The sequence below is a fragment of the Chinchilla lanigera genome, unplaced genomic scaffold, assembly GCF_000276665.1.
Source record: "Chinchilla lanigera isolate Chin_1 unplaced genomic scaffold, ChiLan1.0 scaffold00024, whole genome shotgun sequence".
Classification (NCBI taxonomy): domain Eukaryota; kingdom Metazoa; phylum Chordata; class Mammalia; order Rodentia; family Chinchillidae; genus Chinchilla; species Chinchilla lanigera.
In genome coordinates this window covers 24,551,457-24,574,697 of record NW_004955425.1, presented here as the reverse complement: position 1 = coordinate 24,574,697, position 23,241 = coordinate 24,551,457, and the positions used below count along the sequence as shown (strand labels likewise).

The 23,241-nt window shown below is 42.4% G+C and overlaps 1 protein-coding gene across 2 annotated transcripts in view; it reads left to right on the top strand.

The window, feature by feature from the left end:
* Sv2c (synaptic vesicle glycoprotein 2C) overlaps window positions 1-23,241 on the top strand; it is a 193,252-nt gene that overhangs the window by 107,858 nt on the left and 62,153 nt on the right. The gene's annotated exons all lie outside the window — the stretch shown is intronic.

Sequence of the window (23,241 nt, the reverse complement as noted above, 5' to 3'; positions counted from 1 at the left end):
TGCCCGATGAGGATAGGCAGAGCAGGGCAAGGGGCTCTGGCCTCCTCCAGGCTGGGCACTCCCCTCACTCCCTGCCTTCTGCAACCCTGAGCTCTCTAAACCCCGAGGATTTTCATAGGGCTTCTCTGTACAAGTCACAGAGGTGAGATGGAGGGTTAACTCTCCCCTAGCTGGGGGCGGGAGGGGTCTGCAAGTGCTGAGCTTCTCACCGGGGCTTGGTCTCTCTGTGACCAGCCGCACCAGGAGCCCAGCGAGCACTGCTTCGTCAGAACAGAAACACCCCATCACCCAGACGCATTCAGGGATTAGGAGGTCTGTGACAGGAGCAATGGATGAAAACCAAAATACATACTCGGTTTTTCTTTTTGAGTTTTTACACAGCAACACATTTATTCAGTCTTCATTTCACCCGATGCCTGTCTTTTTTTAAATTTAAGTTTATTGGTACAATTTAGGTGTACATAATTCCCGCTCATTATAGGGAATTTGTATCTGTGGATGATACATCTTGATTCCTCTTTATTTTCCTTTTTTATTGTTCCCATTCACATCCCCTCTTTTCAAACCTCCTTCCCCTCCCCATTCACAAAGCTGTTTTTATTTTATCCTTCTTTTCTCATTTTTCCTTTCCCCTGCTCTCTTTCCCCTCCCACATCTCCCTTTTCCTTTTGAACAGTTTCTTCCTATTTCACAATATCTATTGTACATTTATGTTCTTATTTGCATTTTTCAAGGAGACAATGCAATATTTATATATGTGTATCCGATTTCTTTCACTTATGATTATGGCCTCAAGGTCTGTCCATGTAGCTATAAATGTCTCGATTTTATCTTTCTTTATGGCTGAGTAACACTTTATTATAAAAAATCTTTTTTTATCCATTTATTGCTTGATGGGCATTTGGGTTACTTTCAAAATTTAGCTATTACAAACTGTGCCACTATAAATATGGGTATGCATATGTCACTGTGGTATGATGCTTTTAGTTCTTCTGGGAAGATTCCCAGAAGGGGAATAGCTGGCTCAATTGGGACAGCTAATCCTAGCTTTTTGAGGAAGACAAGGATGCCCACTGTCACCACTCTTATTCAATATAGTTCTGGAAATATTAGCCAGAGCAAGTAGACAAAGGAAAGAAATAAAAAGGAATAATGATAGGAGAGGAAGAAGTTAAATTGTTGTTATTTGCAGATGACATGATACTCTACATAGAAGACCCCAAAAACTCCACCGAAAGACTTCTAGATTTGATAACGAGATTCAGTAGAATAGCTGGATAAAAGTCAACACTCAAATTCAATAGCCTTCCTGTACACAAATACCAAACTCACTGAGAAAGAAATAGGAAAACCATACCCTTCACAATAGCATCCAAAAAATGAAATACTTAGAAATCAATCTAACAAAAGAAGTAAAAGATCTTTATGTTGAAAACTACAGTACTCTGAAAAAGGAAATTGAAGAGAATATCAGAAAATGGAAAGGTAGCTCTTGCTCATGGGTAAGAACCAAAGTAGTAAAAATGGTTATACTTCCAAAATTGCTATTCAGATTTAATGTAATCCCAATCCAAATACCATTAGCATACCTCACAGAACTAGCGAAAACATTCCTAAAATTCATTTGGAGCCAGAAAAGACCTAGAATAGCATACTTCTTATTATAAAGCACAATATCATGATCTACTACAGCAGTGATGGTGAAGCTTTTAGAGCTTTCAGTGATACAAACAGCCCACTGTGGCACGCGTGCTGTGGGTCTGCCAGCACTATGCTAGAGTGTTGTACTGCTTTTAAAGCCATCACTTTCCCTTGTGCACTGGGTGCTCGCAATCCTGCGGTCCCTGTCAGCAGAGGTAAGAGGGTACACAGAGCAGCATCAGCATTGAAGACAACATGACTTACTCGTTCATGCAATTCAGACCCACACTGGTGCCTTGCTCCACCCCTGCTCTTCAAGAGAGCTCAGCGCAGGGTGGGAACAGGAAGAATCCCATCTGTGGACCCTCTCTGCAGAACTTAAGGTGACTCCACCTACCTACACTCCACAGGTCCCCTCCTCAGTGTCCTCCAAGCACTCACAGTTCCTGCCACCTCAGAGCACCCAAGGCCCCTCTTTCCGAGCAATACTGTCCCGCTAAGCCAAGAGGTCCACGTTGCTTTGCCCACAAACAGTGAATCGCAGAGGTGGGCAGCAGAACTCGGGACTCAAACTCAATTCATAAGGAAAAAGGAGGAAGTAATTCTGGTCACGTGTGTGTGTGTGTGTGTGTGTGTGTTATATAGGCTGAGGTTTGCAAACTCAGAATACTGTATAAGTTAAAACTATATGTGGCTTCAAAACTTGCCTTTTGGGGTCTAGAGGTATAGCTCAGTGGTGAGTGCTTTCCTAACATCATGAGGCCCTGAGTTCAATCCCTAGCACTAGAAAAAATAAACCCTGGCTCTCTGTGCTCTCAAAACTCTAATCAGTCTTTAAAAGTTAGATTTCAAGCCAGATGTGGTGGCACACACCTGTAATCCCAGTATTTGGGAGGCTGAGGTGGGAAGATTGCCATGATTTCAAGGCCAGCCTGAATTGCAAGACTCTCTTGTAATAGCAAGACTCTCTCTCTCAAAAAAAAAAAAAAGTTAGATTTCAAAACTCACTTTGCTGTTTCTCTATTTTCCATTATCTTTCGATCTCATTCTATTTTTTATTTTTTGCTTTCATTTTAGGAGAGAGCAGTTTTTCATTATGAAGCATAGCTTCATTAGAGAAAAAGCTCAGAGAATTTGACTTATAGTTAATATTAGATGTCGACTTGGGTATTCAGAAACATTGTAATTTGTTTTACATGTTGAGTACCAAAGACATGTTGTCATCTTCTTTCGATAGGTGTTACATGAAATGTTGTATGAAAACTGAAACTGTATTTAGCAGCAGCAATGACAAAAGACATAGGAGTTGGTTACTTGGCCTGTAGGAGGCTTTTCATAGCTCCACATTTAAAGTGGGCTTGGGGTACAAGCTCGTCCATGGGCGGAAGATGCCTACATGTGCCACCTCCACCACGAGGACTGTCCTGCCACCAGCTGAGGAGGGAGACTTCTCCCTTGGCCCCTCAGAGCCTCCTTCCTAGGGCATCTTTGCTCAGCTCTCAGGGTCAAATGGAAGGGAACTTCCGGGCTGCTTCCTAGGAGATACATCATTGAGCAAGAAGGAAATGCAGAGCTTTGCAGTCCTGCTGTGCACATCACCGTACCCAGAGCTGCCGCGAGCCCTTCCAGACCCAGCTTTTGTGCAGATTAAATAAGTGCCTTCCGGGGGACGTGGTTGCAGCCCTGCCGTTCCCTCCAGGTACTGTTCCAAGCACAGCCTGGCAACATGAAGTAACACCTGCTTCACCGCACACTTCCTCACCACCTCCAGGCAGCCTTGCCCACTCTCAGCCTCTCAGGACAGCGCAGCTCTGTGGCTCCTGCCCAACCTCTTCTCTGGAGCTCCTTGGTGCCCTGGCTTTACTGCCTTCCCCTTCCTGGTCCACCCCTCCCATCACAGTGTTCCAAGTGTCACTCACCGACCTTCAGAAACTGCCAGCTGAGATTGGCCTCTGCATTCTGCAGATGTCCACCCACTAGGGATTCGATTCCCCCAAACTTGTCTGTTACACAGTCCTGCCCTTGACTTGTGCACGACTTGAGATTTTTCTCTGCTCTGCCACCCGTTAGTGTCTGACCCTCAGAGAATAGCATACATAAAGTGGCACACATAAAATACTTCCTGTTTATTTTACCAAAGGCTGACTAATCCATATAGACCCGAAAGCGGGGAAGGCTGTAATCACAGACATGCGTGAAAAGTTGCAGAAACAATCACAACACCACGCAGGTACATGTCTGAGACAGACTTGACTTTTCATGTTGATGGCACCTTGAGAAATAACAGCCTGGTTGAGAAGTCAGCCCCAGAATATCCCCCAAAATCTTAGGGCTATCTTTCACTGAAGTCTTTCCACGGCCAGAAGTACAGCACCAACAACAAATTACTTCAATCAGCCCTGTCTGCAAATTAAAATCAACAGGGGAGAGCTTTGAAAAACAGCCTTGCTGACTTCATTGTTCTGCTTCTGCAACTTGGAGAGTTTTATTTTGTTTAAAAACTGCTCTGCTGAGGTGTCTAGAGTGATGATAATATTCTGTGACGAGGTTTTACGCTTGCAAAAACATTGGTTAAACACTATATGGCTGTGACACTTGCTCATGAACACTCTTCAGTAAGTTTCATACTTCCCTGTGCCCTGAAAATACCCACACTTGAGTCCCACACCAGGTGAATCATCAGATTCTCTGGCCTTGAGAAATTTTATTCTTATTTTTTCTAATTTAAGGGTGATTGACAAATAAAAATTATGTACACTCGATGTGTACAGCTCAGTATTTGTTTTTTGTTTTTGTTTCTTTTTATTTGGTTTTTCTCCATTACCGGGAACCGAACTCACGACCTTGCGCTTGCCAGGCAAGCACTTTGCCGCTGAGCTAAATCCCCAGCCCCACAACTCAGTATTTGGATCTATGTGTCCGCTGTGAAATAATCACAGTGTTAAGCTAATTAACATATCTATCACCTCCCATGGTTATCTTTCCATGTGTGTAGTAGCAGCCTAAGATCTATTCCAATAGTGAATTTCAAGTACATATTACATTATTATTAACTGTAGTCACTATGTCAGACACTAGGTCCACAGAACTTACCTTCTTGTAACTGACGGAAGGTTTAAACTCTTTGAGCCATATCTCCCCATTTCCCCTGGATCTCAGCTGCTGGTAACCACTCTTCTTCTCTTTGCTTCTGTGACTTTGATTTCTTTTAGATTCCACATACGAGATCAGGCAGCCTTTACCCTGTCTGTAGCATGTTTAATTTAGTATAATATGCTCAAGTTTTGTCCTTGCTGTTGCACTGGCAGAATTTACTTCTTTTTTTTTAAGGCCAAAGAATCTTGCATTTTGAAGTTCTATAGTTCTACAGTTTCAGGTCTTAGATTGAAGTCTGTACTTTAAGTGGGTTTTTTGTGTGGTACAAGAGATTACACTGTACTAATTTCATACTTTTGCATGTGGATAGAGATTGCCCTTTTTTCCACTGTGTATCCTGGCTGCCTTTGTGCGGGATCAGTTGACCATTGTATTGGCCCGCTCTCCTGTACCTGAGACATCATACCTGACACTCCCAACTTAAAGGAGAGATTTATTTTAGCTGAAGATCTATTTTGCCTCATGGTTTCAGTGGTTCAGTCCAAGGTCAGCTGGCTCAAAGGCAGAAACAGCATCACAGAAGAGCATGACGGAGGACTGGCTGCCTCCAGCTAGGTCCCCTCCAAGTGACCCATTCTGCTGTGAACTTACATTAACCCATCAATGAAGTTAGTGCCCTAACCATCTAATCCTCTCTTCCAGAGTTTCTTAATCCAGTCAAGTTGACAGTCAAGATTAACTGGCACAACTTAGATGATGAATTTTTTCTCTATTCTATTCACTTGTCAATATCTATGCTTTTGCCAGTACCATACTATTTAGATTACTATAGATTTGTAATATAATTTGAAATCAGGAAATGGGACACCTCCAACTTTGTTCTTGTTTAAGATTGCTTAAAATCTTCAGGATTTTTTTGTAATTCCATAGGTTTTAGGATTTTTTTTTTCTATTTCTATGAAAACAATGACATCAGGGTTTTAACTGATGCTGAAATTACATTGAGTTTGTAGATCACCTTGAGTAGCATCAACATTTTGACAATACTAACCTTCTAATCCATAAATAGAAAGTATCTTTCCATTGGTTTATCTCTTCTTCAGTTTCTTTCATCAGTGTTTATAGTCTTCTGTGTATTGATGTTATTGTAAATTAAATTATTTTCTTAATTTCTTGTTTAGATAGTTCATTGTTAATGTACAAACACACAAAGGGTTTGTATGATTTTATATACTATAAATTTGCAGGATTCATTTATTCTTACCAGTTTTGGGGTGGACTTTCAAGAATTCTCTGTATTCTTGTTAAATAAAGCAATATTATTTTTTAATATAGTAATTAGATATTTGTGAATATATTGCTGTAATTTCACTTCATTTTTTATATGCCTTTATTTCTTTTTCTGCCTGATAGCTCTGACTTCTCCACAGAGGTTCCAGGGGAGAGGATTCAGGACTGGGCTGAATAAAAGTGGCAGCTGTGGGCATCCTTGTCTTGCTCTTGATCTTAGTGGAAAACTTTCAGCTTTCCACTGTCAAGTGCATCAGCTGTGGGCTTGTCCTTTATCATGTTAGGGTCTGTGGATAAGCTTTTGAAGCCCTTGAGTGGTTCATCCTGCAGCCAGGCTGGGAACTCCCATGGGTGATCTCAGAGGTGTGTTTTTACAGGAGGTCCCTGTGACCCCATCAGACACAAGAGAGGAAGAAAAAGCAAATCTAACCTGCATCATTCCCTTACTTGCTTACCATTCAAACTTCAGTGTTGCTAGCTTCATCCAGGCTAACATTCTTTCCTGCTCACTGAGTTTACACTTCAAGATTTACAGTGACCGTAACTTTGACATCTAGAGAGCTCTCTTTTGCAGTGGTACAAATCTTTTTGCTTTACTTAGACAAGGCAGTAAATGTCCATTTCCTCAACATCCCCTGAGGGTAAAGAGAAAAGAAAAATCCAGTGTATATTTCTCTTTGAAATTCTATAGTCCTTGTCCTTTCGTCCCCTTTCCCTGAGCACCCACCATCACCTGGACAGCCAGGTGTTGGATGTGAAAGAAAATAAAGTAACTCACTCAGAGCCAGGTGCTGGCCCCTGGGAACAAGACTGCTGTGGCGGAAGGGATCAGTAAATGACATCCACACTGCCAGTGTGTTTCCAGTGGTAAATAACTCCCATAACTGGAGGCTCACAGACAGAAGGTGCCTCAGCTCCAGGTGGTGGGTGGGAAAGGTGTATGGGAGATAGCAGAGCAGCCCTGTGCCTTGTCAGGTTGGATGTTTAGGTTGGGAATCTTTAGATGTTCACAACTGCCTGACCCTGTGGAAATTTTCAACTCCAAGAGTGCTGATGTGAGAGGGACCACCCTTACCTGATGCTGTAGAACCACAGCGTCTCAGCAGGCCTGGTGGATCCCACACTGTATCAGAAATTCTGACCAAAGGGTGATTGAGAAATACAATGAGTGTTTAAATTTCTTAAAAATTTTATTAGAGTAAAAGATGCATTACCATGAATCCCCCTCAAAATATTCCCTCTTACTTTGAGTACACTTATCCCATTATTCTTGCCGCTTTCTAAAGCAGTGCTGAAAGTCCTCTTTTTTGAATGTCGTATTAGTTACCTTTCTCTCATTGCTAGGACAAAATACCTGGTGCCCAAAATTAAGGAAGGAAAGATTTATTTAGCTCACAGTTTGTAGTGGTTTCAGTCCATACTTGGCTGGCTCCAAGGCAGGGTGGCGTGACTGAAGGACAGCCATTCATGGCGGCAGAAGACAGCAAAAGCAGCAAGAGCACATAAAGCGGTGGGCCAGGCAAGCCTCTTTTCCTCCCTTACATTGTAAGCAGGCTAACCACACTCGGGCAGGTGTCGCACTCACACCATCTTCCTGCCCTCCCCTTGCACAGGCTCAGGATGTGACAAAGTGAGGACCCTGGTCCTCTGCTAAGTCACTTAATTAAACTTTTGAACTTCTCAAGTTAGCACAATTGATCCACCATTTTAAGTGTCTTTATGAAGTCTGATCAAAACTACAGTGAATGTTGCTGACTAGTAAGGCAGGCTGTGAAAGCATTGCAGTGTGTCCTCATCCACTTTATTTACCGGATCTGGTGCCATGTATATTCTTTTTTTCCCAAAGTGAAAATGACCATGAAAAGTACACATTTTGCATCAGGACATCTAAGCAGCCACAGCAGCACAACGAAAGACACTCACAAAAGAGGACTCAAGAACTGCTCCAGAAAAGGACAAGAACAGTGGGATAAGTGTGTTTGAGGCAAGGAGTATTTGGGTGGGATCAGTGGCAGTGTATCTTTTACTATAATAATTTTTTATTTAAAAACACCATATTTCTTCATTGCACTAGATTTTCCATCTGTTTAAACATTTCAGAAGTGTTTGATCAACATGTAATAATTGTACTTATTTATGAAGTAGAATACACGAATATAAGGTAAAATGATCAAACAGGGTAGTTAATGTTTCTGCCTCCTTATCATTATTTTGTTCAGAGCCTTTGAGTTCCTCTCTTCTCCTACCCTTAAAGTACATAGACCATTATGAAGGACAGCCCCCCTTTGCTGGAACACTATACCTTGTTCCTTCTAGGTACATTTTGGTGTCTGTGACCCTGGCCCAGCCGTCCCAGCCTCCGGTAATCACTATTCCGCATTCGGCTTTGATGTGTTTTTCGGTGTCTTATTTCCCTTGGCAGCATGTCCTCACAGTTCCATTTTACTGCAAACAGGACATCATTTTTGATGGCCAAATAGTATTCTATTGTGTGTATATATACCATATTTTCCTTATCCGTTCATGTGTCAGGGGCATCCAGGTTTATTCCATACCTTAGCATTAGGAATCATGAAGCACTGTTAAGGCAGCAAACCCAGACTCAGGTGGCAGGGAGGATAACAGTGCCTGGGTCACTCTGAGGGCAGTTTAGTTGCTGTGAAATTAAACCTGTTCTAAGTGTACTTGTTTGAATTAACTATATTGCAATATTATTTTTGAACATAGTAATTAGATATTTATGAATATACTGCTGTAATTTCTGCCATCCAAATAAAATCTGCCTAAATAAGAAAAAAAAGGAATAGTGAATCAAGAAAGACGGGGGTGTATCTCTTTGATATACTGATTTCACTTCCTTCAGATGTGCACCCAGTACTTGGATGGCTGGATCCTATAGTAGATCTATTTTTAGCCTCTTGAGGAACCTCCATACTATTCCATGGTGGCTGTATTAGTTAGTTAACCTTCCCACCAACAATGTGCAGGAGTTCCCTTTTCTCCATCCTCACTGCATTTCTTTTCTTTTTGTCAGTAGCCATTCTAACAGGTAAGGTGGTAGCTCCTAAACTGGAACAAAACAAGCAGTATTTTCAGGAACAGATTGCTCAGGCATGAAGCCTCCAGCCCTCCTCTCTCTGCCCACACTCCCTGGTAATCAGGACACATCAGCCTTTAATGGAAGCCCCACTACATTCTGGGGAGAATGGGAGCTGGAGCTGAGTCATCACCCCCTTCCTCCTGACCGAGGTTGTCCTGAGGTGCAGGCTGGGGAGCTGCTACGGGATTGCAGCACTGTCTGCCCCATTCAGCTCTCAGTCATTGTGTGCTCTTGTGACTGCAGGCATCAATTGCGGCACTTTCCCTGGTGCATCCCACTTAGCCAAGAGGAAGGATTCTTTCCACAGCAGGGGCCTCTGCCTGGGGTACCTGGACCTTCTCTGCAGACACCATAGGGAAACCCATCCCACTCCTCCAGCCACAATGAGATGTCTGGGCTTCAAAACACATGTATTCCTGAAGTTCCCCAAGTATCCAAGTTTCCCCACTTCCTCTGGCTCTGAGATGCACGGGGCTAATGTATCTGCCCTCCTCGTGGTGAAGAGGGGGAGCAAAGTGGGAGGCAGTAGTTGTCTGGTGAAGCAAGGAACCAGGAAGGATATTAATCTTTTATTCACAAGAAGGAAGGCACTATGGCCTTGGAAAGAGGAGGGGAGAAAGAGGTATTCCAAGCCCCATCCCCAGCCCCACTGCTCCTGTGAGCTCTTCCAAGCTTTTCCACTTCCCTTGGCCACTGTCCTAGTCAGCATGGTAGTGAGGAGTCAGCAAAGCAACCGTGGTAAACATTGAGTGTACAGTTAGTGCTCAAAAGTAGCAGCTATTATTAGGACTAGGATTAGAATCCAAAGTTACAGCAGCCCCATCTGAGCTCAGAAGCTACAAAGAAAGAGAGTGAGCCCAAACCTTGCCTCGAGGAAGGAAGAGGACAGCAGTTCAGGTAATGAGAGGGCAGCAAGGAAAAAGTAATTCTGTGAAACCTCCATTACCGATGTTTTGCCAATATTTTCTTCATACTAATTTGAAGTTATTGTAGCAATTCAATGGACGCATTTTTTAGAAGAATTGAGTTTCTCCTTTGAGAAGAAAGGGCAAAAGTTTTTGAGGCTCTCTGCCTACTTCAGCAAAGTTCCTAATTTTTTTATGGAATAAGTAAGTATGTACTGTGAATATTTCTGAGTATGTAATAAAGATAATGGGGTGGTAATGTGCTTATTTTATCTGCATCTTGCTTTTAATTCAAATAGTCCATATTTCTCCATCTATACACATTATTTGTAGTTTAAAAGCATGTTATAAAAAGAAGACTAAATTTTCAATTGTGCTTTTTATCATTTTAGCCTGTCAATATAGTAAATCTAATTTTCATCATAGGAACACATTTCTCCAGAAATGCTTTATTTTCGTTGTAAAAAAGAAACTGAAAATCAGCTGATGAACTGGAAAATATTTATGTACAATAGCACACTCTTCATTGCCTCTTGTCACTTTTCCTTAGAAATACTCTTTTAAGCGTCACACTTTTGAGTAAAAAAATAAAATTTATCTTCCATAACTTTCACATTACAATAGTTAGCTAAGCCTTAATGTACTTGATTTATATGGTTAATACTTAGGCTCTGAATTTTTATATTCCCTGTTATCTTTTTAAACATGACTGTTAAATATTGTATTAAGAATGCTTTTTGTGGGAAGTTTGTTTTGTGATCTATACAGTGGCATCTATTCTATCTTATTTGAATAATAAACAGAATAGCTACCATACATTTTGTTTATTAAAAATAAAGCTATCTGATTCAAAAAAAAAAAAAAAAAAAGAAATCTTCATTACCTGGAACCCAAGAGCACAGAGCCCTCCCTTCATTTGTTGGTCAACACATGACCATATCTAGCTGCAAGGGAGTCTTGCAAATGTATAGCAGCCTCCCATCCCAACCAGTTAGAATACAAATCAAGGTAGGGGCTGGGGATTTAGCTCAGCGGCGAAGCACCTGCCTGACAAGCGCAAGGTCATGAGTTCAATTCCTGGTACTGGAAAACAAACAAGCAAACAGAATACAAATCAAGGTAGAGTGGATATTGTGAGATAACTAGCAAACTGTTATGCACTGTCCCATTATTCCTCTGAAAACTTCCTTAGGAATGTTCCTTTATTTCTTAATTCAGCATCTTACTGTGGTCCTTTCGTAGCTGCCAGGTTATGGATGCAAATAACAGAAAGCAACCCTGGCCAGTTTAACCAGAATAGCATTTTATTGGAAGCTATCAGGCCACTCACTGGATGGGAAAGAAGCTGGAGAACCAGGCTCACAAAACAGCAGCAGCCCAGGGAATCTGTCCTTAGATGCACATCATGACTCATCAGCAAACTCAAGCTTTTCTGAGGTGCAGACTCAAAGACAGCACTTGTAGTTTAAGAAAATTTAGCTCAAATTATACCACTTACATTTCCAGAGCATCAGGGGGCTTTTATATTGGTTTGAGTTTTCCTCATAAGTCATTGTGTGACTTGTTTTCTTGGCGAGGTGCAGCCCTTTGATGCACCACATGCTGTTAATAAATCATAATTACCTGAGCATCACATTATGAACAAATTACCCTCCACCCCAATCAGACAAAGTGCTTAGCACACACTACTGTGTATGGGGATAGGAATTGGCTCCTATTTGAAGGTAGGTGGATGTCTTACTCACTTTCTCATTCCTGGGACAAAATACTCAACACCCACAGTTTAAGGAGAGGTTTATTTTGGCCCATGTTTTCACATTTTCAGTTTATGGTTGATGACGCCTGGGCAGAAGCAGCATGGTGTCAGGGTCTGACAGAGAAAGCTGCTCATATCATGGCAGCCAAGAAGCAGAGAGAAAAGAGGGAGAGGAGTTGGGGGTGAGGGAGACCCTTCCATGTTACACCTCCAGTGACCCACCTACAACCCAGCTGCACCTCCTAACAGCACATTAGGCTCTGAACCCATCTGTGGATGAACCCACTGATGATGAGTGCAGCCCCCCATGATCCAATCACCTTGCAAAAGCCTCAGTGCCAAACACACAGGGCTCTGGGGAAACATTCCAGGTGCACCCCATAACAGTGGGTGTGGGTGGTCTGGTGTGGCCTTCGTAGAGTATGGACACAAAGCTCTCAGGATCCACAGCCAATGTTTCAGTGTTTCAGAGGGGATCAGAATTCCTGGCCCTGAGGTCATAGTCCTCCCCAAAGCAGGTGTGAATCGCAACCTGACTAGGTTTTGATGTCTAGTAAAGAGAAGAGGTACCTACCTACATCTACTGTGGATGGAAAGCTGTTGACACTGGGATTTTCCTTGAGAACAAATGATGTATGCATTTCATAGTATAAAAATTAGCTTTTAAAAGTTTATGGCATACCAGATGCTGGTGAGGATGCAGAGAAATTGCATTTTTATGCATTGCTAATAGAGATACAAAATCATCTGGCCACTATAGAAAATAAATTGGGAGACCATTTGTTGTCTGGATGGTTTGGCTTGGTTTTTGGTTTTGAGACAAGGTCTCTCTATGTAGTCCAGACTAGCCCTGAGCTTGCTGTGTAGCCCAGGCTATCCTCGAATTCATGTTCCTTCTGCCTCGGCCTCCCAAGTGCCCAGTTTATGTTAGCAGTTTTGTTAAAAACTAAACATATACCTAATATATAACCCAACAACTGCACTGCGGGACTTCCCTCTCAAAGAAATGAAAACTTACATCCATATGAGGTCCTGTACATGATTGTTCATTACAACTTTATTTGTAATAGCCCAAAACTAGAGACAAACAAAATGTTCTATGGTACAATATAATGCTACTCGGTAGTAAAAAGAAACAAATGACCAATACCGTAGCTTATATGGACCTCAAGGGTATTTTGCTGAGTGAAAAATCCATCTCAGAGGTCTTATTTGTGCTTCACTCTAGAAATGATAAATACAGAGAAGAACAAATTAGGTGTGAACAGGGAAGGGAAGTGGGTGTGGCTATAGAGAGGTCACATGAGGGACACCTCTGCACAGATGGGATGGTTTGGTATTGTGATCTGTGGTGGTACATGAGTCTACACTGTGATGCAGTGATGAAGGACCATGCACAGTCCACCCCTTTATATCCCTGAGTTCCACGTCTACAGAGTCCATGGATGGAGTCTTGGAACAACAGTGTGCCTGTGCTGGGGATGTAGTTCAGGGTAGAGCACTTGCCTAGCGTGCTGGAGCTCCTGGGTTTGATCCCTTACACTGAAAGAGGGGGAAGAAGAGGACATTGCATCTGTATGACATCTATAGATTTTTTGGTCATTATTCTTTAAACAATATAGTATAACAAATGCTTACATGGCATCTGCATTGCCTTAGTTATATGTAATCTAGAGACACCCTTTGCTGAGTAGGTACAGCGAGAGTTTTGTTAATGAGGTTAGCTTAATCACTGCACAATGGAAGCATCCTGCGTATCACTTCCCACTGTACCCCGTAAACATACAGTATATAAAACTATTATCTGTCAAAATTTTTTAAAGGCTCAGGTGTTAGTGCTCCAATGCTTCTGTAGCTCCTGGTTGATTTTATTTCTTCTGCTCTTGGGATGTTTGTTAGTGAAATATTTTTTATGTTACAACAATGAAGATGCATACATCCACAACATGGAGGGCCAAGCTCTATTTGGGGCTTCTTGCATGTAATTCTTTTAAACAAATGCTCTGTTTCTTTAACATGGCATGCATTGTTACACACCAGGATGTACATGAGAATATTGGTTCGGTTTATATGACTATTGTGTGTAATTCAATAAATATTTAAGTAATATTAAATAAATGGGAACCAATAATTTAAAAGCACATATGATATGTCCCTAGAACTGCCTGGCCACAGCAGTTTAATATTTCCCTTTTTTGCTCCAACAAAATTAAGTGTATGTATCACAAATTCACACTGTGCAATACAGTCACACTTACACCAGTCGCTACCTGTTTCTGAAGAAAACTATGACTTGGCTTCTAAGGCAAAATTCCTACTAACGTGCCCTTTCACCAAACCCAGCACAGCCTCTTCACAGTCTGCCTGCCGTGATCTGGTACAAACGACCAGGAAAGTGCACAGCTGAAAGCTCTTTTGGAACTTTCAGTGCAATAAGAATCAAATGCTTTGTGTCTTTGGCACCGTGATTTCCAAATCGAAGGGGTCCAAAGAGGCGAGGTTTCATTCTGATGTGTCCTCCTCCCTCCTTGATGGAGTAGAGATTTGAGCAGCAAACAGCAGCCCGACTTCACACTTCTGTTTCTGTGCATCGTCCTGCCGCTGTCCTCTGACAGAGCGTCCTGGCAGCCAGTGAGAGCATCACAAATCACACTTTCGTTTTAGGGGAAGAGTTATTGATTTGCTCCTTTGTGTCCCCTTCCCCCTCTGGTGCACTCTTCAGTGGGAAACTGAAGCTTCCTTTGTGCGGTACATTACAGCCAATCAAAAGGGCGGCTTGTGCTTACCTGATTTATCCTGAAAGCTGATACGGGTGAGTGATTTCAGCCGGCACTGAGTGTAATCAAAAGATAAAAGCCGGAGAGCTACACATGCTGGCCAGACTTCATCAGGATTATTTACTGCATTCTTGGGGCCCGGGCGCTTGATCAGTGCAGACGGCAGAACGAACAGTTAAAGGCAGGGCGGCCGTGTTTTGTTTTGCACTTAAAGCCAGCTAGCATTTACATTTTGCTGGAGCTATTAATTTGCCCTTTCATGATCACACCTGGAAGTGATTTCATTTAATTGATATTTTCCACAAAAAGATCTTTAAAAAGACAAATCAAAAGGAGATTTATCTATGGAGAAAAGGACAAAAATGAGTAAATAAGAAAATGGAAGGGCTGGAGATGCTGTTCAGTGCTGGAGCGCTTGCCTAGCATGTGCGAGGCCTGGGTTTGATCTCAAGCACTACAAAGAGGGAAGGGAGGGAAAATGAAAATGAGACATTGAGTGAGACCCTAAAATACAGAGTCAAGGGGTAAATGCGTATCCTTCTAAAATGTGAGATGCCACAAAATGTCCTGGCAGCAAGACAAGCAAGAGTTCAGTAGATTTTCTGTCCTCTTATGTGCTTTTCTAAGGCATGAGATACATTAATTGGTAAAGTTTTGGTATTACAGTGCTGGGAAAACATTCTAAATCTCGGACATTTTTAAGAGTGTTAAATTACGATGTTAAGTGTATGTGTGGTGATATTGCAATTAGAAAGAAAAACAATAAAGATCAAATGGGCAAATAAAACGGTATTGTAAAGTGAGTGATGTTTGCAGTGTGGCCAAAACTCAGGACCCAGAACCTAGACACTAAAGTGTACTGTGGCTGCCATCCTGAAAACCTCAGCTGTCAGTTTCACATGCCATTTGCTTAGTGCAAAAACCTATTTGAGATTTTAAAAAATGTATATGCATTACAGAATGGCTGTTGGCCCATTTAGAGACCCAGAGGAAAACATCAAACATGTAGTTTTGCGAATCCATGCTGTTTTCCATTTAGCTGACTGATACCTTTAATATATCCCATTGGTTGTGTCTTCAGCACTGAACACAGCTCCTTCTGTATCTCAGTCGATTAAAGTGGAGAAGAGAAATTGACGTCCCCCTCCGTCAGCCCTATGTGAAATTGAAGAATTTGTTTTAGGAGACAGAATGATCTTAGGAACTGTGTGCTGCGACGTTCAGTGGGAAGACCCGGGTCTCCTCACAGAGTAACAAAGCCCCTGCCCTGGTGGGGCCATTGCTCTCTGGGATGGCAAGAAATGACTTTTGGTGGCAGACGTGTACACACCAAGTCACCGTGTGCCCACAGACATCCAGCACAACTCGTAATCAGCAAATAAGAGGGGCTGCATGGCACAGTGGATCGCTCATACCAGCTGCTTCAGAGCTTTGGGAGTCATTTTTGTCCATTTTTGTAAAGCAAAGTAACATATGTCCACAGTCCAAAAACCAAATGCCAGCAAGAGATTATAACAAATTACAGCCATTCTGTTTTAAGTTTCCCAGACTTAAAGTTCCTTCTCCCGGGTAACTACTTTCACCCTTCAAGATATCTGCTTCATGTTTGCCTCATTTTTTTTCTAAGTTATATAGGTATGCTGCTCCTCCTCACAGATTATCTGTGAACTAGTATGGAGACTAAGAATTAGTGCCTGTATACCCACTGAAAAATTCTTTCCCTAACCTCTCGATACAGTTATATCACAGTGTTGGGGGTAACAACATTAAATGGAATTGGAATTTACATGATTCTGACCCCTACTAAGCCAATTTTGAATATGATTACCTTCTCACACAGTGTTTTGCCTTCACTGGTGTTTGTAATGATACTGTGTTTTCTTTTTTTTTTTGGTTTTGGTTTTTCTCCGGTACCGGGAACCGAACTCACGACTTTGCACTTGCCAGGCAGGCGCTTTGCCACTGAGCTAAATCCCCAGCACCCTTGTGTTTTCATTTACCTACATTTCTGTGTTTCGCAAATTCTTCCTGTATCTGCTGCCTCTTTCAGCACCACTAATATCCTGGGTGATCTCGCTTTCCCACCCAAGTCTTTTCTTCGGGTCTTGGTCTCGCTATTTCTTGGTTTTGCTGCAGACTTCCCTCCACGGCTCTCCTGAGTGGATTCTTTGCTGCTGGAACTCATAGACCTTTTGATCTTTACCCTCCTTTTGGCAGAGCACAGTTTCTGGCAACTTCCGTAGAAAAGTTAAACAGAAGTTTGTTTCCTTGCTCACTGGTGGGCTGATAGCACGGCTGGGTTTGGAACCAGGCTGAAAATGATTTTGCCTCATAATGCTTAACGGTATTTCTCCAAACTTGTCCTATTTTTCCTACTGCTTACTCCCTTAGACCCTCAAGGGTCTAAGTTGACCAGTGCCAGAGCCTCCTACCTGGTCTCTCTGGTCCACTTTTCTCTGCTATGGTTTATTCTCAACAAGGCAACCAGAACAACCCTTCAAACATGTAAGCCCATCTGCCAGTTCCTATTTTCTGCCTGCAGTGTCTTTTCCTCATACATGGAAGTAAATCCCAAGTCCTTACTTTGGTCTCCTTGGCTCTGCCGGATAGACGCTGCCCAGCTGGACCTGGGCTTTCCTCGAACCTGGCCCGCTGTCCCTCACTGCAGCACTGCAGCTTCGCAGGTCTCACTCCACGGTGGACATGCGAGGAGTCCCTGCCTCCCTCACCATATTCAGGTCCTTGCTGCTCTGGGAAACCATCCCTAACCACGTTCCCTAGGAGAGCACACTCACGCCCAGCTCGGGCCCAGGCCCTCACCGATTGATGGTGCCCATTTATCCCCATGACTCAGCAAGGGTGGAACTCCACGAGAGCAGCAACCTCACAGCACTCACTCCTAAGCCCAACACCAGGCCTGGCATGACAGTCTCCCTTGAGGTATTTGAGGAACTGATAAGAACTGGCCCATGTATAGAATGTCTCACTCATGTGACAGATATTTATGTAGCATCTATCACACACAAAACTCACTGCCAAAGTGTGTCGCAGAGTCACAGCCAGCCCAGTGTCATCCAGAAGAATATAAGAGAGGTCATAAGTATAATTTTAGTTTTCTTTTTTTGTTTCTTCTTCTTTCTTTTCTTTCTTTCTTTCTTTTTTTTTTTGAAACAGGTTCTTGCTATGTAGTTCAGGCTGGCTTGAACTCACTCTGTTGCCTAGCCTGGCCTTGAACTTACAGCAATCTTCCTGCCTCAGCCTCCCTAGTACTGAGATTACAGGTTTGTGATGCCCCACCCTGTTTATAATTTTAAATTTTATACTAACCACATTAAAAATAAAAAGCATGTGCAATTAATTTAACAATATGTTTTATTTAACCCAATAAATATAGAAAATATGATAATTTATACATGTGCTCAATATACAAAATGAGATATATTATCTCTGGTACTAAGTTTTCAAAACCTGTTTGTACTTTACATCACATCTCACTTTAGAGGCAAGCTGTCACTGGATTTAGATTTCATAAAGTTTATTTTGAAAATGTAGATTCATACCCAATTTTCTGCAAACATATTCCACAGTTTTTGAATAATTGAGTTACATCAATTTGTACATTTACATTCCTTAAAATTAAATAAAACTCTTAATTTAATTCCTCCTCTTGGCCAGCTTTCAAGGGCTCGGTATTTCCATGTGGCCAGTGGCTGCCATCTTGGACAGCCTAGGTCTGACAGGATGGTGAGGGTGTGTAAACCTGCAGTGCTCAAAATAAAAGAGTAAACCAGGGTCCACACGCCCTCTTTGCACAGGACCTCTTCCTGAAGGCAGTTTATCTCATTCTTTGGCATGCTTATACACCAGCATTTCTGGGAAGCCTTCCCAGTACCCCCACATCTGTGTGTGTAGATTCCATCAGGTTATAGACTCCACGGGCCCAAGAAGATATCACTATTGATTCCTCAGTGCCAGCCCCTCGGTAAGTATCTGTAGAATGAAGGAATGAAATGAATGTTTAACCGTGGACGGAAAGGAAGCAGAAGGACTCGACTTTGTTAGAACAGAGAAGCCAGGGTGCAGAAGGGAGTCCAGCTGGTGCAATGACAGAGGCAAAGACCGAAGCTCAGTTTGTGCAAGAGTCACCTATCAAGTGCTCCTGGGCAACCAGGAGGATGACAGCTGAGAAAAACACTCAGCTTTAAAAACCAGGAAGCCACTTTGATGAGAGTCTAAAGAGACAGTCAGACAAACCCAACTCAACTGCCTTTGCATAAGTCCATAAATTCCTTGACATCCTGGTTGAAGAGCTGTAGACAGTTTAACTGTGTCAGTAGATTGGATTCACGGTTGTGGCCCAGGTTTCTGTGCGGCTAGCTATGACCTTCCCGTGACTGCAGTCTACCCTGACGACAGTGGTTAAATCTGTATGTTAATTGAAATTGTGAGTGATTCCTAGCTGGCTTGGGGCAGTATGTAATTTATGATCATTTGATCTAGAGATACTTAAAGAATGGAATTATTGGAGCCAGGAAGAGAGAGATGTGATTAATCAAAGAAGACAATTTGCTAAATGGCCTGCTAAAACACTGCAGTAAAAACTCAAAACAGACTGTGAGCCCATCCATCAAGACGGGGGGTGTGTGCACACACGTGCATGTGTGCATGGACATGTGTGTATATGCATTTGTGTGTGTGTGTGAGAAAAAATGTGCACACAGGACATAAAAGGATATTTTCCAGCTTGTAGAGAATGAGATTGTGTGATTTTCAAGAGCACATATGTATCTTTAAGTTCCTTACTCTGTCCACTTCCCCAGCACACAGTGTCAAACCCCTGACTCTGTGTTTGAATCACAAACACTCCTGGGTGTTTGGAGAATGGCCAGGAAATAAAGGCAATTCCTTGTATTCATGTTCTTAGGGACCCATGTGAGTTTTAATCTTTCAGTTTTCCTGCATATCCCTTTACTTTCGCCGTGCTGTAAGGCCTGTGGAAGATATCCTGGCCAGTTGTTCTCCTGACTAATTTGTGGGCTTGGTATCAGACCAAAGTTAGCCTTGTGATCCCCCTGCTCGGCACACTGTCTTGTTGAATACGACACTCTGACAAGCACCTGTACACTTCTTCAGTACTGTAGATTCAAAATAACTGGCCAGGTAAGTACCTGAGGGGACCCTGTCCCAGTCTTTGTTTATAACCATGTAAATAGGCATCTTCTGGGAGCATGTGCCAGAAATCCTAAACAGCAACACACACACACACACACACACACACACACACCCCTCATAAGGGACACTCTTCTTTGAAAATCAGGATTAAAAGAAGAGGAAAGAAGTGCTTTAAACCACAGTAAGTCTCTGATTTACGAACGAGTTCTGTTCTGAAAGTTGGTAAGTCTTCCTAAGTCAGATTAGTTCTTAAGTTGGATAAAGCCTTACACACCCTTGACACAAATGTACAATGTAAAACATAAAACAGTGAAACACACACAAATACAGTAGGTCCCCAACTGCTCTCACTGCTGTGCACTGTCGTGTTGTTCAGTGAGCACACAGCAGCACAGCTGTGACAATGTCTAGCAGACCTGCGATCTGTTCACGTCTGTGAGTGTTCTTAATTCGAGGTCTGTTTGTATCTGTGAGAGCTCACAACTCGGATGTTCATAAGTTGGGGACTTACTGTACTTTGTTCAAACCTAGGTTGTTATATCCAACAAAGCAAGACCTGGTGGTGTTGCTCCCCACTGCCTATGGGCAGCATAGACAGATGAATGTCCTCACCTCTGTGAGCCTCCCCACCCTAAGACACATGCACACACACACACATACACACACACTTTTTTTTATCTTAATGACAATTTATTCCCATGACCACTCTATGGTTAAAATAAAATTTGGGAAGTTAAGTTCTAGAAGGGAAAAACACTAACACTAAGGGCCGAGGATATAGCTCACTGGCATAAGCACCTGCCTGGCAAGTGCAAGATCCTGAGTTCAATTCCCGGTACAAAAAAAAAAAAAAACAGCTAACACTAAGTGCTACAAAAATCAGCTGCAAAATCGCATCTGTAAAAAAAAAGTTGTACTTACTAATTGTGATAGGAAAATGAGATCAAATGAATGACAGAAAAATATAAAACAGAGCATTAAAGGGAGATAATGGACATACTTGAGCTAATGCATTTAAGTTAGTGAGAATTAATTGCCAAGTGCTTATTTTTAGTATCCTACAGTGAGTTCATGTGAGACTTTGATGAGACACAAATTCCCCCGATTGGAGTATTGGAGGAAGCAGGAACTCTATAGTGTCCTTTCCGTGTAATATTCTTCCCTGGTTATGCTTAACCAGCTATTAAAAAGTTACTTGGGATAAATCAGAAGCTCATTAATTGAATAGGAGGAGCTGAACACCAGTCAGACTTGACTTCTCAGGTTTTTCTTTCTTATTAACTTGTACTAATTCTACAGATTAATGAGTTCCACTGTGACATCTCCATACATGACCATATTGTGGGTGTCTTGCACCTACCCTTTCTTGCCCTCCTCTCCTATTCCCTTCTCCTGGTCTTTTCCCAGCCCTGTATAGCTCCGCTTTCTCTCTCAGGCCATCGTTAGGGGGTTTTTGCAGGTGTTTATTTGTTTTCCACATGTGAGAAAAAACATGGACACTTCTCTTGCCATATCTGGCTTATTTCACTTAGCACGATGTCCTCTAGTTCCAACTATTTCCCGCAAATCACAGGATTTCACGCTCTTTATGGGCGGATAGCACTGCACTATGTCTGATACCACATCTCCTTTACCTTTTCATCTGCCAGCAGGCACCCAGGCTGATTCCGTATCTTGGCTGTTATATGCAGTGCTGCATGCATATGTAGGTTAAGCAAAAAAGGAAGGAGCCGAGTTAGTGAAATTCCCAAAGAAGCAAGACCCATAAGGAATGGGATGAATAAAGACTGCAGAGAGGATAGGGGATCCACACTTTTCCCTTGAAACGATTTAGGAAATGATTATAAATTACTCATTTGCTGTGATGTGTATTGATCATTTCTGCACAATGGAAAGTGAAGAAATAGAGATTAAAAATCAAAACCTCAGACTTTTTGAGCCCCAGAGTACCTGTTTTCCTGTTGAGAAGACTCAGGCCAATGAGGCTCACATAGCCTGAAGGGTTCACTTCCTGAATCCTGACACCCCTGAAGGACTCAGGACACCCTGAGGGATCCAGTCAGAACAGGTTTAGTGACCTGAGCCTATCCTGAGGAGGAAGGGAAATAACAGGGCCAGAATCATGTCTTATACCCTGTCATGTGCAACAGATGTAATCCTGGACTTATCCAGGTCCGTGTAATTAAATAATGTTTTCCCATGGGTGTATTGTGCAGTTGTTTGCATGCATCTTGCCCATTCATTACCACCTTTTCCTTTCCATATCCAGGAATACAAGTACACACTGGGACGTGTAAGAGAGAAAAAGAACAATCGCATGTCCTGAGCACAGCTGTCTTTCTCCTCTGAGATGATTGTTTCTCATCTGTGTGCGTATTTCCGGTTGTGAGTGATTGTGCTGGCAATGCCTGTTCCTCCTTACATTTCTCATGAACAGGCATAGAAACAGACATGAAATGTCCAGGGAGGGACAATAACAATGCCTTGAACTAGGTCAGTGCTAATAATCTACTGAGAATTAAAGTAGCCCATCTGTGTACTCAAGTTTTGAACATAAATCAGAATGTTTGTGAAAGTATGGACCAAGTGCAGTTTTTCTTTTTATTCAAACTGAAAACATTTACGCCATGCAAAGCCCCATAATGCCATTACCATTAGCTTCTAAGATTAAATTTGCAAGTAAGAGAATTCACGTGTGCTGCTAGTTTACAATAAGTACATAATAAATCATGAAATTCAAGCAAATTAATGCTTGAAATCATCTTTGCCCTTAAAATGCTGCAGAACTGGAAATATATATATATTTTAATCTTTTATTTGAGATAAGGTCTCCCCTAGTCGTTTAATTGCTGAGGCTGGGCGGGAACTCACAGTCCTGCTTCTACCTGCCAGAGTGCTGGGATCTTAGGCGTGCATCCCAGGTCTGGCTGGAGAGATTCTCACGGGAGGATTGCATTACTGCGCACTCTGGCCTTCCACACCCGTCTTATGCAATGGTCATCTCCAGTCATTCTGGTGCACAGTGCTGTGCACCCAGACGGCAGCTCTGCCAGTGTGCTATCGCAGAAGCCACAGACTGGTGGTTTAAACAACACAGACTTGTTTCCTTGAAGTCGTGAAGCTGGAAGTCAGTGATCAGAGGCTGGCAGGTCGATTTCTCCCAAGGCCACTCTCTTGGCTTCCTTCTCATTGTAGCTACCTTCTCACGGTGTCCTCATGGGCTTCCTCTGATGCCTCCTCTTCTTAAAAGGACACCTACGGTAACTCAGTTACCCATATAAAGCACTACCTCTAAACGCACTCACCTTCTCAGGTGCTGGAGGCTAAAGCTTCGTGTCTAAAAGTAGAGAAGACACAGTTCATCCCAAAGAGCAGCCGTCTGTCCTGCCCAGTGCCCTGTGCATCGTACGTGTCCAGAAAATAATTGTCCAAAGATGGGGTAGAAAAGAATTAGCCAGAAATTAGCCAGATGTTAGAAGGAACATGCAATGCTGTGGTTACAAC